Genomic DNA, 17,099 nt, shown 5'->3' with positions numbered 1-17,099 from the left:
ACATTTATACCCTCCAGTGTCTTCAGGAAGGCTGTGTGGGGTTCCTGAGTTTGAGAGGGTGGCCTGTAGCATGCTACAATTTGTATAGCAGTTTTGCCTATGGTTAGTTGCACCTGGATGGTTTCAAGCTTCATGCTGTTGCCACCAACCTGGAGGTGTGAGTATCCTTTATGAATATGGATACACCCCTCCTTTTGTGGTGTGGTCCGGGTTTTGGGGCCGAACGCATGATATGAGGTAAAACCTAATAGTTCCGGGTGCTCTCAGGAGCCTTGAACCAGGTTTCAGTTACAGCACAGACATCGATGTTCTCCATACTGAGAAGGGCCTCGAGTGCGTGCATTTTGAGATTTAGACTTCTGGCATTGAGCAGCATTACCCTCAGTTTCTTCCCATTTTTGTTTTCTAGGGTGGTAGGTTTAGAATTTGAGCCTTGCCTAAAAAGGCACTATGGGGGTGGCAAGAGCCTTAGCCAATATCCGAATCCCAGGGTGACAGGTGCAAGCCGTCCCTTAAGCAGCATGGCTTGTCAAGCATGTCATCCCAGGCAGACAGACACTGGATCCCTTTGAATGACACCAGACATTAAGCCAATTGTTAAAGCTGATCATCTTGTCTCTATATTGTGGCATCATTCTTGGTGAAGGAAGGATACTGCTCAGGGTTAGGGTCATACCTGCCTGGGCTACATAATCAGAGAGCTCCTCTATGTCTCTTTTCATGTAGTCCAGGGAGGTACGTCTCAGGTCGCTCACACCAGCATGGACAATGACTGTGTCATATTTGTACTTGCCATGGAGTGACCCGAGTGCTTGTGTTATGTGGCGGATTCTAGCGCCCGATAGGCAGCTTACTGTGACCCTCTCCTTGTTCAGCCTGGTGAGTGGGACGTCATTGTGTCTGACTATGGAGTCACCTATGACAAGTATGTTTGGTGTTGTAATTGGCCTTAAGGGCTGTGACTGCTTTGCACACTGCTTTTGTGGTTTATGTGTTGCTTGTGGGGTGTCTTGAGGTAGCAGTTGTTTGGGTGTCTGCTTTGGAGGCCTCTGCTGTTTAGGTAAATTTTACTCAGAGTTTCCAGTATGTCTTTGTGTGTTTATGTGTTTGATTCAGTGGAGTGGTAGCATTATGTGAGGCTGGTTTTGTGGTGTGTGTAGTTGCCTTCTCCTCCTGTCTGGTCTTGCCAGTCCTGAGTTGAGAGAGCTCAGCCTCCAGTTTGGCTAAATAGCTGCATCTCTCGCAAGTATTTGTGTTATGTGGGAGGAGGAGAGGGTTGTCTGTGTACATGAGGCAGTTATAACATTGCCTCAAGATTCCCAGATTCACCAGCTGGACCGGAGAGGAGATTGACAACTGACCTTTGGACATGCTAGAATAATATTGGGAAATCCTTAATTGAAAACAAGGGCCAGTGGGGAGTGAGGGTGTAGTGCTTTTAATTTTTAGTGCTGACTTATATAATTGCTTTAGTGAGCAAGTGCCAGGTAACTTGAGTGCAATGTGTTACAAGTAACTAAATGCAAAACGACAAACAGTAACTTTCTTTCAAGTGAAACAAGGAAATAAGTACAGTAAGCAATGCAGATATCACTAGTGATCCACAGAAGCGCTGAGAAGTTGCGGATTAGGTGGAATTAGCTTCCAGGGAAATAACAAGCAAACAAACAACAAGCATATAAACAAAGCTAGATTCAGTAGGCCTGGATCTAGTCTATGCTAGAGCAAACAAGGTGAACCAATTTCAGTAAGATACAGTTCAAATATTCAGGCACTATAAACCTTTAACCAGAAAATTCCCAGCTCAGAAGGGCAGAGTCCAGCCTCTTCTCCCACAAGAGTGCAGACCACGAACCTTCTTAATGTAAAATAACTGGCCTGAAGCCCAAGTGCCTAAACCAGAACTAATACACTTGGACACTGGGCTCTCAATCAGCAGTTCCCAACTTAGAAGGATGAAAGCTACCTGTCCTGCCACCACAGTGCTTGCCACAAACCTTCCTAATGTAAAACAACTGGTCTGAAGCCCAAGTGCTTAATCCAAAAGACTTGAATGATAGCTACACTTTAATCAAGTTACAACCAAGCAGTAATAAATACCATTGAATACTTTAGAGAATGTCTGGATTAGTGCTCAAGTTACACAAACAAAGCTAGATCCAGCAGGCCCGAATCCAGTCTATGCCACAGCAAACAAGGCGCACCAACTTCAGTAAGAAACAGTTCAGATATGCATGCACTATAAGCCTTTAACCAGAAATTCCCAGCTCAGAAGGGCAGAGTCCAGCCTCTCCTCCCACAAGAGTGCAGACCACGAACCCTCTTAATGTAAAATAACTGGCTTGAAAGCCCAAGTGCTTAAACCAGAATTAATACACTTTTAGAATAACAGACACTGAGCCCTCAATCAGCAGTTCTCAACCTAGAAGGATGTAAGCTACCTGTTCTGCCACAACAGTGCAGACCACAAACCCTCTCAGTGCAAAACAACTAACTGGTCCGAAGCCCAAGTGTTTAAACCAAAAGGCTTAGAATGAGTTACACCAAGCAGTAATAAATACAATTGAGTATTTTAAGATGATGCAAAAGTAAAAAGAAGTAGGTAAAAACACAAGTACAGTAAAAGCAGATGACATTTTTTTTTTTTTTTTTTTTTTTTTTTTTTCTGAACAAGTGCTGAGATCAAAGAAACAGATTTGAGTGCTGAAACTAGAAAACTGGCTAGTTATGAAGAAATAAACAAGCTAGAAGGCTTCCCTCAAACACAGAAGGGCTTGGGGGCTCAGAAGCCTACAAATAGTCTGTACCACTTAGCCCTTCTCAGTATGGAGAACATCGATGTCTGTGCTGTGACAGAAACCTGGTTCAAGGCTCCTGAGAGCACCCCAGCGCTATCAGGTTTTACCTCATATCATGTGTTCCGGCCCCAAAATCCGGACAATACCAAGAAAGGAGGGGGGGTATCCATATTCATCAAGGACACCCACACCTCAAGACTGGTGGCAACGCATGATGCATCGGAGACGATCCAGGTGCAATTAACCGTAGGCAAGACTGCTCTGCAAATTGTAGCATGTTACAGGCCACCCTCACAAACTCAGGAACCTCACATGGCCTTCCTGAAAACACTAGAGGGGATAAATGTATCACCAAACACCATCATACTAGGTGACTTCAATTACCCTAATATAGACTGGGAACACTACTCAAGCCCAAACACCCTAGCCCAAAAGTTCCTGGAATTCATAAACTCAAATGCCATGGAACAACTAGTCACCATCCCCACAAGAGGAGATAACATACTTGATCTCATCATCACGATCATGGGAGCACAATGTTCAACACCGGAAGTATACCCCTCACTGGTGAGATCATATCACAAACTAATCTCGCTGGAGGTCCTCATCCCACCCCCACCTGAAATAAAAAAGACCACAGTAAAGAACTTCTCAAAAGCCGACTTCACACTTCTAAAGACTAGTGTGGTCTCCTTTAAGGCCCCCGAGCCGGCGGAAAACAGTACTCAAGCCGCTGAATCACTTACAAATGCCTTCTACCAGCACCTGCAGGACTGCATGGATAAGGCAATCCCAAGCAAAACAAAGACTCTTTGTACCAAAGGCAAGCGTCCAGTCTGGTGGACCCCAGCCATAAACAAACTCTACAACAAAAGGAGGAAGCTACTACAAGATAGAGCAAAATCCTTAAAAGGTAAGACACCCTTGATCACTATAAGTAAAAAAACTAAGAGCTCTCATAAAATCATCCAAAGCAAATTTCGAGAGAAAAATAGCTAAAGACTCAAAAGACAATCATAAGGCCTTCTTTAGCTATGTTAGAAACCTAGGAGGAAACTCCCAGATATGCTCAGAACTAGTTCAAAATGATGTGAAGATTACTGATCCTACAGACATTGCCAACATACTGGCTGACAGGTTCAGTGCAAACTTCTCCCCCCCAAAAGGAGAGATATCTATACCAAACGATTGCAGCCCCCCAAACATCTCCAGCCCAAGTGAGAACTGCTCTCCAAAGCAAAATCACAGCATCCATGGGACCTGATGGTGTCCCCGGCTGTGTGCTCCACGAACTCAATGAGGAATTAAACCTACAGCTAGGACAGCTGTTTAATCAAAGTCTTACCTCTGGATACGCACTCCAGGAGTGGCGCACTGCAACTGTGGTCCCACTTCACAAAGGCGGTGCCTCCACCACCCTGGAAATTACCGCCCATTAGCTTGACAAGCCTTATCTGCAAAGCCATGGAGAGGATCATAATGGACCTCATAAATAAAGACATAGGAATTTGCAGACTTTGGATCCAACCCAGTTTGGCTTTGTCAAAGGCAGATCATGCCTTTTAAACTTGGTTGACTTTTTCAAACAGTCACCAAAGCCATTGATGAGGGAAAGGCAGTCCATACAGCCTACCTCGATCTGGCTAAGGCCTTCGATACAATACCCCACTCGGGTATCATTGAAAAACTCATCAGCTTAAATGTTAACCCATACATCACAAGATGGGTTGCAAACTGGCTGAGTGACAGAACCCACAGGGTCAGAGTTGCTGGCGCCATGTCAGACTCAAAGCCTGTCACATGTGGTGTCCCACAGGGCTCAGTCCTGGGCCCACTCTTGTTTGGCATCTACTTCAAGTACAAGCAAACACAGGAGGGTTATGGCTGACAAAGTTTGCAGATGACTGCAAACTGGGCCATAGTAGAAAACACATCTGACACAGATATCCTTCAGAAGGGTCTCACAGAAACGGATAACTGGTGCCAGAGCCACGGCCTAAAGTTAAATGCCAAAAATGCATAGTCATACCCTTCGGGAAAAACAAGGTTACCCCTAGCTACCAAATAGGTGGCAATCCACTGAGCACAGAAGAAGTTATCAGGGACCTGGGGACCCAGGTTGATAGTAGTCTGTCATTCGACACCCATGTAGCTAAAGTAGTTAGGAAGACCTTCTACATTGCCCACCTTATCATGAAGGGATTCTCATCTAGATCAAGGGAGGTCATAGTCTCCTTTACTCATCACTCATCAGACCAATGATTGAGTACAATGCCCCATTGGGAATGTATCTGGCCCGACACTTGCAGCAGCTGGAGAGGCCACAAAAGTTCCTCACCAAAAGGATAAAGGGTCTCAAAAATCTGTCCTATGCTGCCCGACTGAAAGAACTCCAGCTCTATTCTGTCGCCACCGCTTGCTCAGAGGTGACCTTTGCCTAACATACAAGGCCATGTCAAACCCAGATTTGATGAATATGCTTCACCTCAAAAAATCTAGATCCATCAGAGCCACAAGGGCGGGAGACTTAAACCTCGACACGGCTATTAATAGGACGTGCTGGAGGGATAGATTCATCACCCAAAGACTCCCTATGCTGTGGAACAAAATCCCAGTACATGTGAGGCAGAGCACCTCGCTGGCCTTGTTCAAGAGAAATCTTGACCAATGGATGGGAGATCGCAGATATACCCCAGGGATTACCTCAGTGTCACTGCTCGACAGAGGCACAGCAAAATAATGGGTATAGTTCCCCATACTAAAGGGGTGGCGTAAGCCACAAAACGATGGGCTAGGCTTGTAAATGCCCTCGGGCAGATAGCCTAGTATGAACCTATGAACCTATGAACAAGAAAGGCAGGAAATAAGCTTAATTTTTTTTTTTTTTTTTTTTTTTCTATTTCCCAGATGCTCTCTTTGTACACAGTAGGAGTGCCTGAAATCAGAATATGATCTCACTGCACTCAGTTGAGTGAGCAAATGAGATGGGCCCAGAGGCAGGCTGAGGGGCGGGCAGTTTCAATGCCACTAAGATTAACACCAAAACAAAAACAGGGCGGGTGGGTGGGAATAACTGAAGAGCAGAATAACTTCAGATAAAAATTCCTTCAACACTCCTTCATACACAGTTTAAATCAATTTAAATACTGTATTTTTTAAAAAAAAAGTGCAGAAAAAGGTACTTAAATTCTCTTATACGTCCAGTTGAATATAACCAAGTTCTTAGCTGGCCAAGCTGAAGTTTTAAAGCAGGAATTATTTCACATGCACCAGTTTAAATATGCAAGGACAGGAAATCAAAGAATGTGGCTACCCCCACACCTGTAATTACTAGCATATAACAAAATTCAGCCAACACCATACCAATTATATCCTTGAATATCCGAGTCCTTCATTTTCTCTGCCGATGGTTCTAAGTATAACACAAATAACAAAGGACAAAGAGGACACCCATGCCAGTTCCTCTGCTCAAACAGAACTTGTCAGAGAAGAACCCCTGTCTTTAATTTTTACCACCAATGCCTCATATATCTTCCTAATCAACCTTATAATGTTATCAGGGAATGCAAATGCTTCCATTGCCCTACTCAATAAAATCCAAGCTTACTCTGTCAAATGCTTTTTCTGCATCAAGACCCATAGACAACAGTGGTATTTTCTTATATTCTGCTTCCCCTCTGGATCATCATTTTATTAATGTCAAATCTTTGCCTCCCCTCCACAAAACCACATTGATCCATACCTATCAATTTTGGCATAGTATTTGCCATTCTTTTAGCCATTTTAGACAAGCACTTTATAAGCATAGTTTAGAATAGAATGGGCTATATTAAGTTGGATCTGATGGGTCTTTACCATCTTTAGGTATTACAGCCACCATCGCTTTCTTCCAGCATGTTGGTGCATCTCCTCCATTTAAAATACTGTTAAAGCAAACCTTTATCACTTTCTTCCTTCCTAGCAAACTTCCACAGGAATACCATCTGTTCCTGGGAACTTTCCTGTACATTGGTTATATATCTACCTTGGTATATTGAATTCTTCCATAAATGTTTCCATTGGTATTTTTTCATGATTTCCACATTTCTCTGCTTTATACAGATTTTCATAAAATTTCCAAAATATTTCTAATACCTCTACAGGATCTTTGGTTATTTTCTTTGTTATAGACTCCCTAAGCTTGCAACAACTACTTTCTGTTACCCAAGTCATTATGCTAAAAGCAGTTTTTATCAGAAAACAGTTGCTTAACAGCAATCTTTCTAAACTCATGCATATTGAGGTAGTGCCTTATATTCCCTTTAGCACTCTGTAATTATACCTCTTCTTTTGTGGATTCCCTCTGTTCTGCAATAGTTTAACCCTTGTCAGTCTCTCTAAATAATTCTTTTTACTTCTTAACCACATCTCTCTTTCTTTTATTTAACCATATCTCTTTCTTTTATTTCCATCCTATTTTTAAACTCAACTTTAATTTTATCCTACTCCCTAGCTATATTTTCAGAAGAAAATTCTTTCTTCTCTAATAATCCTGAATAATTTCCACTACCCATTCCTTAACTTCCTCTCTTTTGAATATATAGGTGAAGAAGCACCAGCATTTCATGTTTATTTCATTACCCTGCATTTTTGTTTTACTTATTATTGGTGCATGATCTAAAATAGTTATTGGATACTCATCAAACCTCTACCCTAGCCCAGTTTTTGTACCTTGCATAATAATATGTCAATTTTTTTCAAACTTCTGCTACTGAATTCACATCTTCCATACCAAAACCCATTTTCCCAGTTTTGCGCATGAGATCAGGGTGTCACTTCAGTGACGATTATCTAGAGCCAAGGTTCACACTGCCGGATGGCTAGTCCTGCCACAAATCTTCCATACCAAATATTCTGATAAATTTCTTCAAAACTCTACTTCTTTTAGGTTCATAGGTAGGTACTAGGCTATTGGCCCTAGGGTCTATACAAGCCTAGCCAAAAAGGTACCTTGGCTTTCGCCACCCAAGAAAATTATTTTCCTGTGCCCTTGTCAAGCAGAACCACAGAAGTGATCCCCAGGGTGAATTTCCTATTATCCATCCAATCATCAAGATTTTTCTTCAAGAGTGCTAATGAGGAGCTCTGTTTGACATAGATAGGTAGTCTGTTCCAGAGTATGGGAAGTTTCTGGGACAGGAATCTATCCCTCCAGCATGCTCTGTTTATTGTGGTGACAAGTCTTAGGTCCCTAGAGCGCGTAGCTCAGAGGGATTAGGATTTCTTTAAGTGGAGCATGTCCAACAGCTCTGGGTTTGACATAGCTTTGTATGTTAGGCAGAGATCGCCTCTGAGTAGGCGATATGCGACAGAGTAAAGCCGGAGTTTTTTGAGTTGGTCTGCGTAAGGCATCTGTTTCAGGCCAATAATCCTCTTTGTGAGGTATTTTTGTGGCCTTTCCAGTTGTTGTAGATGTCTTGTGAGGTAAATACCAAAAGGGGCATTGTACTCTATAATGGGTCTAATGAGTGATGAGTAGAGGGGAACAATGACCTCTTTTTTTATGGATGAGAAACCTTTTGTGATGAGGTGTGCCACATAGAAGAATTTCCTGACCACTGTGGTGATGTGATTGTCAAAGGAGAGACTACTGTCCACCTGTATCCCAAGGTCTCTTATCACACTTTCGGTGTTAAGTAGACTACTGTCTGTGTGGTAGTTCATGGGTACAGAGATTTTACCAAAGAGGATGACAATGCACTTTTTGTCATTGAGCTTGAGACCATGTCTTTGACACCAGGCATCTGTCTCAGTGAGGCCCTTTTTTAGGATGTTCACATCATTAGGAGTTTTGATTATGGCTCCTAGTTTGCAGTCATCTGTGAATTTAGTTAGCCAAAGACATTCTGTGTTAGCCTGTACTTTAGAGAAGTAGATACCAAACAGGAGAGGACCCAGGACTGAACCCTGTGGTACTCCACTTGTCACTGGTCTGAAGTCTGATTTGGAGTCTGCTACTTTCACAGTGTGGGTTCTGTCAGTAAGCCAGTTGGCAACCTATCTTGTGACATAGAGATTTATACCTAGTTTAGCGAGTTTATCTATAATTCCAGAGTGGGGGATGGTGTTGAACACCTTGGCGAGATCTAGATAGCCTGTGTGAACCACCTTACCCTCATCTATGGCTTTGGTGACTGCTTCAAAGAAGTCTATCAGGTTTAAGAGACATGGTCTGCCTTTTACAAACCTGAACTGTGTGGGGTCCAGAGTTTGGAGATCTCCGATATCTTTGTTTATGAGTCCCATGATGATATGTTCCATGGCCTTGCAGACCAGGCTCATCAGGCTAATGGGGCGGTAGTTCCCAGGGTCTGTTGTGCCCCCCCCCCTTTGTGGAGTGGGATAACCATCACGGTGCGCCATTCAATGGGCACAAAGCCTGAAGTGAGGCTATGATTGAACATGGTACTTAGGTGGGGTGCCAGTTCATTCTGTAGTTTGTGTAGAAGGCAGCCTGAGATGTTGTCAGGTCCCATGGATGCTGTGTTCTTAGCTTTTGAGAGTGAGGTTTTTACCTGTGCAGCCATGATTACAAGAACTTTGCATTCCTCCGGTATAAAGATGGGCCCTTTAGGGGGTGAGAGAGGGGTAAAGTTAGCACTAAACCTATCTGCCAGGATGTTGGCAATATCAGTTGGGTCTGTATATTTAGTGTCATTGTGCTGTAACTCAGAGCAGATCTGAGTGTTGCTATTGAGATTCTTGACATAGCTATAGAATGCTTTGTGATTGTTTTTAGAATCAGTGGCGATTTTGTTTTCATAACTAGCTTTGGAGGATTTTATGAGGAATCATGTTTGTTATATTTTCCTTTCTAGACCCCCCCCAGATACATCCTCACTGTTGCAAATCAAATTCCCAGTCCCCACCTATAAGTAATATTTTCTGCTAAAAGCTGATTATTTCTCCCAGAAATTTGTTTCAGCTCATTGTAGCAGTTTTAGCTGGAATACAAATACATGTCAGTGTAATCCTCCTCATTTGCCAGTATTCCCCTTTTTCTCTGTCTCAGATATTCCATTGAATAACAATCCTGAAATCATTTCTTATCAAATTCACATGCTCATTTCTTTCCAAATATGTCTCCTGTAGCATAGCTATCTGCACTTTTCATTTTTAATATAGTTCACTACTCTCTCTTTTTTGTATATGTGTGAGACCATTCACATTTAAAGATAATATGGAAAGTGTCATTATGATAAGAAGTTATTATTCCCACCTGTTATGTATAACAGCCTTTTTTAAATATCTAGTTTCAGCTTTTGTGTTACATGGATGCACTAATGTTTGGCAGGTTGATATTTTATACAGTTGTTTCTTGTCATACCAGTTTGAAACTATGGCACATCTTACAAGACTTTTTGTGTTAATGAAAAGCCTCAAACAAAAAACAAAACACTCTCCCAGAATGTTCTAACTTAACACTAACACACAAAACTATGTACATCTTCAAATAATGAAGTTTAATCCTCTTAATAAGAACAATTGTCCCAGACTGACAGCCACACTCACAGGCTTGAATTAATCTATAATGAAGGTTATCCATACTAAGATGCATGTTACAGCCTGTGCTTCTACTTCCACTAAGAGTTATCTATTTTGTCTTATCGTCATTCCTCTTCCAGATGTAGAAAACAGTTTGAATGCTTTCAAAAAGCATTATCTGCTAGCCATTGAAAGAAAGAATTATTTTGTTTTTATTGCTTCCTTACCAGATTGATCCATAGAAACATGAGAAACAGATACACAGCTGCCATCCACCACAAGCTTTTCATATTGCTCTGTGAACATGTATGTGCGAGACGAAAATGTTTAATTGTATTCAGTGTTCTTTTGTTTATTTACTTACCCTTAAAACATATTAAATCAAGCCAAGGGCCTTAATCCAATCATTACCCTTTGCAAAAGTAAGAAAAAGCATACAAGTTGATGCTTTGTCCAGGCTTTCTTCTCTTTTTACACTGCTGCGTCTATATTTCTTAAAACTGAATAAGAAAGAAAGAAAGAAAGAAAGGCGGAGGAAGAATAGGGGCCTGCTGTTTTCTTTAGCATCCCTATTACACACAAAAATAACTTGAAAACATTTATTTTACTTACAGTTAATTAGTTAATTCTGTCCTTCCTCGTCTCCTCTCTTAAATATTCGTCCAAACATTAATGACGTAAAATAAGGCTTTGGAGTCCCCTATAAATTTAACAAAGTTGAAAAGTCCAATATTTCCATGTTTTGTTACATCATATTTCACAAATGTTATTAGTGTTTTGTAATCCCACATTTATACATCAATTTCCAAGTTTCTGATTTTCTTCCAGTTGAACTCCATCTCCTAAATCTAGTTTCTGGTTCATTTCCAGCATATTCCTGGTTCTTCTAGTCAACCCCTGCAATTTTCTCTGTCACTTTATGGAGAATAAGAAGCAGAATCCTCTTTTGTTTGATAGTTCACTTTTTTGGACAAACTTTTGTATTTCCTCCTCAGCATGTTCTGCATCAAAAAATGATTTGACCCTCCAGAAAAAATATTCCGAAAATAGCTGGATACAGCAACTTGAATCTCACACCTGCTTCTTGACATTCCCTGATTGCTGTAATAAACTTACTCCTTTTCTGCCTGATGTACAGTGAGTAAATATTTTCCACAAACACTGTCTCCCACTCTTAGTACTTTGACTTTCTGCCACATTTTTGTTAGAATCAACTCTTTCTGCTGGTATGATTGCATGTTTACTGTTAAAGATCTGGGCTGCTTTCCCCTGGCCAGGTTTGGAGCCTAAAAAACATAAGCCCTTTCAATTAAAAACTCCTACCAATCCAGTTGCTTATTTGTGCCTTCATAAAATGAATGCAGTCTGCTCCTTCCAGCTTCTCTGATACAGCAGAAAATCTCAGGTTTTCCCTACATGCTTTGTCCTCTAATTCTACCATTTTTGAAACATCTCCTCTTGACCAGTCTCTTAATCAGCTAGCCTTTTCTTCATTTCAGCCTTTGATTTTTGCAGTTTTATCTGTTTAAAGTGTCTTCCTTTTTTCCAACTTTTTGTTATTTGAGTTGATGTTTTTGTTTATTTTATTCAGCTCTGAGCACATTTGACTTATTTTTTCCTCTATGTTACTGGAAGTCATGTCTTGCACCAAAGCTGGAGCTTGAACTGCTTTTTGCTGAACAGCTCCAGAATTCTTCCCAGCCAGTCTTTTCTCTTCACCTTTTGTGATAGATTTTCTGTTTCTCTGAAGTTCTTTTTTGCTGGCTTCCATTCAGTGCACTTACTAGCCAGTCATTGAAATTTACCCAAAAAGACAAATCCATTGGCTTTCTTTTCTGAGTTTCTGTTTTCACACTGGAAGAGGTAATTAAGCTGTTATTCTATGTGCAGCCATCTTAGAAGTCTCCTGGGACTATCTGATTCATATCTGCTCTTATCTATGGTGGCTCTTTGGTTCAGTTGTATGTTCTAGGAGTTTAGAATGTGGGAATTCTGAAACTGAAATTCTTTTCTCATTAAGGACAGGAAGCCTTAACAAAGAGGACATGTGGTGGTGAGTTAGAGACTAGGATTCTTACTACTCATGTCATAGGATGAGAGGGAGAACACCTGTTACTTAAAAAAATCCAGGCCCTAATCACCTTCTTCAAAACGAGGAGTTCAAGTATCTACTTCCTTTTACTTTTAGAAGACTGAAACTCCAGACAAATGACTGTGCTGGATCAAGCTCCGGGCTTTTATAGGAACTGGAAAATCCCCTGAGCCAGTTTAGCACTGCCTTGAGAGGAAAATAGGAGTAATGTTGACACAAAATATGACTGTTCTTGCTTTGTGTAGTCCTCAGTTTGCGTACTTGTTTCTTAGCAGTATGGGAATCCTTTTTTAAGCACCTTTATTGAATTATCACTTGTGACAATGGCAAAGTTGCATTTATCCATGTTAACAAGTTCACATTTACAAATATTATACATCACCTATATTGTTCTATATCATATAATCAAAAGTTACATTACACAAATTGTTCACTTCCTTCCTTCTCTTAAACCTCATTTCTCCACCAAAACATTTTTATGCATGTATTGTTCCCATAGTCTCCATTATTTTTGTGTGCAATTTATTCCTACCCTTTTCTATAGACCCCATTTCCTGTTCTTTATTCAATACATTAGGTATAATTAGTTTAGACTCTCATTTCCATTTTCTAGTAATTGCTTTATTGACAGCCACTAGACTTAAAATTAACAATGCTTTACTATGTCTATGTAATTCAGGTCCTGTAACCCAGCTCATATGGGAATCCTGTTTGTATATCACCTAGGGGATACCACAAATCCCCTGTGCAATAATGTTAGTCCTCTGGAGAGATCTGAATTTTATCCGCTCTTATCTTTGGTGGCTCTTTGGTTCAGTGGTATGTACTAGAAGCTGAGAATGTCAACTTCCAAATGTGCACTGCCAGAGGCCTCAGTTATTAATAAAGGTTAGGGCCATGGCCTGATCGCGTTTCTTTGTGGAGCTGCTGTCTTACCACCCTTCTCAGGCACTTCATTTCCATCACCTCTAGCTTCTTCATCTGCTCTGCCTTTACTGCCCAGGTTTCTGTACCATACAGTAGTACTGGTTGCACCACTGTCTTGTACACCTTACTTTTCAGCTTCTTTGACATTCTTCTGTCATAGACTACAGCTGACACTCTATGCCAGTTGGCTGCAGCCTCTCTGATTCTATCTTTGACCTCTTCATTCAGACTTCCCTTCTCCTCAACCACCCCTCCCAGATACTTGAAGCTGTTTACCTGTTCCACTATCTTCTCTTCTATCTCAGTTCTCAGCTTCTTCTGATTTCCCCAGTTTGCTGCCATTACCACTGTCTTATCTGTGTGTAATTTCATCCCACGACCCTTCAGTTTTGCATTCCATTTGTCTATACTTTGCTGGAGTTCTTGCTCAGAGTCTGCCTGTAATGCCATATCATCTGCATACAGCAGCTTTGTTGATCTGCCCCCTCCATCCTGTTTGCTAATGTAGTCCATCACCAGTATGAACAGCAGTGGAATCAGAGCCGAACCCTGGTGTACACCCACTCCCACTGGGAAACCCTCTGTGAGGCCGAACACTGTTTGCACTTGAGCCATTGGGTTCTTGTACATAGCCTGCACTAATTCTATCAATGTTTCTGGGACTTTGAACCACCACAGTACTGCCCAAATTAGCTTTCTTGAGACTATGTCATATGCTTTCTCCAAGTCTAGGAATGTCCAGTTGGACTCTCTCCTAACTCTCTAGCTTCTTCTCAACTATCTGTCTCACTGCAAACATTGGGTTAGTTGTGCTGCATCCTGATCTGAATCTGAACTGCTCATCACCCATCTTCCATTCTACTACTCTGCATATCTGTTTATCAATCACTGTCTCTAGAACTTTCATGCAATGTGATAGGAGTTTGATTCCGCTGTACTGCCCATAGTTGTGGATGTCCCCTTTGTTCTTGTACACTGGCATGAGTATGCTTATTCTCCAGTCATCTGGGATACACCTTTCTCTCCACACTGCTAGGGGTACCCTCAGGAGCCATTTCTCCCTGTCTCACCCAGCATCTTTATCATATCTGCTGTGATCTCATCTGAGCCTGCTGCTTTCCCTAACTTCATTTTCCTTAGTGCTATTCTTACTTCTAGGGTGGGCTCCTCCTCTTCTCTCATTGTAGGCTGTTTAGGTTCATAGGTTCATAGTTTAGTACTAAGCTAACTGCCCTTGCGAGCCATTTTAAGCCCAGCCAGTTATCTCTTGTGAGACTCAAACTATGCACCTTGTGTTTTTAAGGCAAAAACCTTAACCATTAGGCCACCTTCTGGTGCAGTACAGCTTTTGTGGGGTTTTCTTCATGCAGAAGCTGTTGGAAGTACTTCCATTTGCCTTTGATGTCCTGTGGACTTGTGAGCAGGTTGTTGCTTGCATCCCTTATGAAGGGTGTCTGACTATCTTCTTTATTTTTCTGTGTTTGCCTTGCAACCTGATGTAGTTTCTTTGTGCCACCTAATGAGTCATTTTAGAAGTTGGTAGAGTGCCTCTGATGCCCTGTTCTTTGCTATTGCAACTAATTTCTTAGCTTTTGTTAACCAACCAGTATTCCTTCCTAACCTGATCAGTCTTTTCTATCTCCCACTTTTTCCTGCACTCCTCCTTTCTTTTAATGACTTCCTGGACTTCTGCATTCCACCACCAGCTTTCCTTATGTACCTTATTTCCATACCTAACTCGGCCAAATATCTGTTCTGTAGTCCTCACGCATGATGTTTTGAGGTGCTGCTATTCTTCTTCTCCACCTATTTCCTCCTTTTCTTGGGGTGCTAGAACCCTGACTAATTCCTTGAGCTGTTGTATTTTCTCTCCAGTCAACTTCCAGGTCTTCAGCCTGGTCTATGTTGACCTTAGATCCTTCTCTGACCACTCCTTGCAGCTGATTGTGGCAACCAGTGGTTTATGCTGTGGGCTGACTGTTTCACTGGGGATGATTTTGCAATCTTTGATTCTTCCTTGGTGCCTTTTCTGTACTAGGAGGAAGTCTACCTGAGTTGTATGTTGGCCACTCTTGTATGTGATCTTAAGTGTCTCTCTTTCTGAACTATGTGTTGGCTACTATAAGCCATTTGCTAGACAGAAGTCTAGAATGGCCGCTCCTTTTTTATTCCTGTTGCCCCACCCATGTGGACCCAAGCAGTCCTCGTATCATGTTCTGTCCGTCCTGATATGTGCATTCAAGTCACATATAATCAACACCAATTCATGTTGTCCTGCTTTATCTAGTAGGTCCTGCAACTGCTGTTTTAATGCACTCTTTTCCTCACTATTCACAGCCCTGCTGTGAGGCATACTCCGAGATTATGAATACTGAATACTGCCCTATCATTAAACTGGACTCTGATTGCCATGAGCCTGTAACTAATTCCAATAATATCCCTCAGTGCCTTCTGAAGTCTCTCTCACCACAATTCCCATACCATTCCTAGCCTCCTAGCCTGTCCCCCTCCTGAGTAGTAGATTGGATCCCAAGCCAAGTGACTTTGCTGCACTGCCCTTCCATCTTGTCTCTTGGATACACAGGATGTCCAGCCTCCTCTGTATCATCATGTCATCCACTTCCAAGCTGCATCCCATCAGTGAACCCACATTAAGTGTAGCAATTCTTAGTTCATGTTTGGCAAGTTGATTGGTTTTATGCCCAGCTTTCACTCAACAGAGCTATCCGAGGTAACCCAGGCTGGGCAACTAGACACCAGCCAGCCAGTAACATTGACCCAGGGTGGCTGAGCTTTATGGCAGTAGCACACTGGCCAATAGGGGCACATACACCCCTCCCACCATTAATATGGGTCCCTGGTGTAGGTCAGAATAGGCCGGGTCCTCAAACCACTTATCACTGGTAACTACCCCTGCCCATTTGGTGACATTAATCAACAAGTCCGAATCACCTAGAGCCATACTTTATACCATCTAGTAGCTAGCCCTGTCACAGCGCACAGTCTATGATCCATGTTCTCCTATCTTTAGGATACTGCTCACCACAGTAGATGTCCCAAAGCGGTTGGTCTGTACAACTCTTCCCCTATAAGGCATCATACAGAGTCTGTGCTGCTGCCCACAGTTCCATTCATTGGACCTAGGATCCCAAGGGGTATCATCCAACTTCCCAATCTCCTTTGGCTTTTCCTTTATTTTTTAAGGGGATGTCTGGGGAGCCACAGCACGTTTGATGATGTGGCAGACTTATCTAAAATGGCCAGTAGTTTATTTTTGTTCAGATAGGCCAGAATGGCCTTATGTCTGGGTCCTAACAATCTTGAGTTTGAATCCATGGCAATTAGTTTTTTCATTATCTTACCCGAAGAGTAAACACAATGATTATGGAAGTATTTCATGGCTCTGGCATCTATAACCACTGCAATTAACTTTAGTGGGGTCAGATATGCCCTACACCTCTCTGCTTTATGTATACTATGCAGGAGTCAAAACAGAAGCAGAAGAGTACACAGTGGTGTACTTATCTCCTGTTTGGTTGAAGTGGGAAGCTACAAACATACAAACACACATGAATGGTGCAGAGTAAATCAGTGAACACTTGAAGAGAATTTGCTATGTCAGAGGCAGACATCACCTTTGTATCGAGTACACAAAAGTATCTGATTTAAGGCAAAGTCATCAAATTTTTGGGGACGTCACTCTCCCCAAAGTGGATGATGATGCATGTTTTGCCATTCAGTTTGAGGCCATGTTTCTG

The sequence above is a fragment of the Protopterus annectens genome, chromosome 4.part1 (genome assembly GCF_019279795.1).
Source record: "Protopterus annectens isolate FY-2018-M chromosome 4.part1, PAN1.0, whole genome shotgun sequence".
Classification (NCBI taxonomy): Eukaryota; Metazoa; Chordata; order Ceratodontiformes; family Protopteridae; genus Protopterus; species Protopterus annectens.
Note: the sequence above shows the minus strand (reverse complement) of the source record.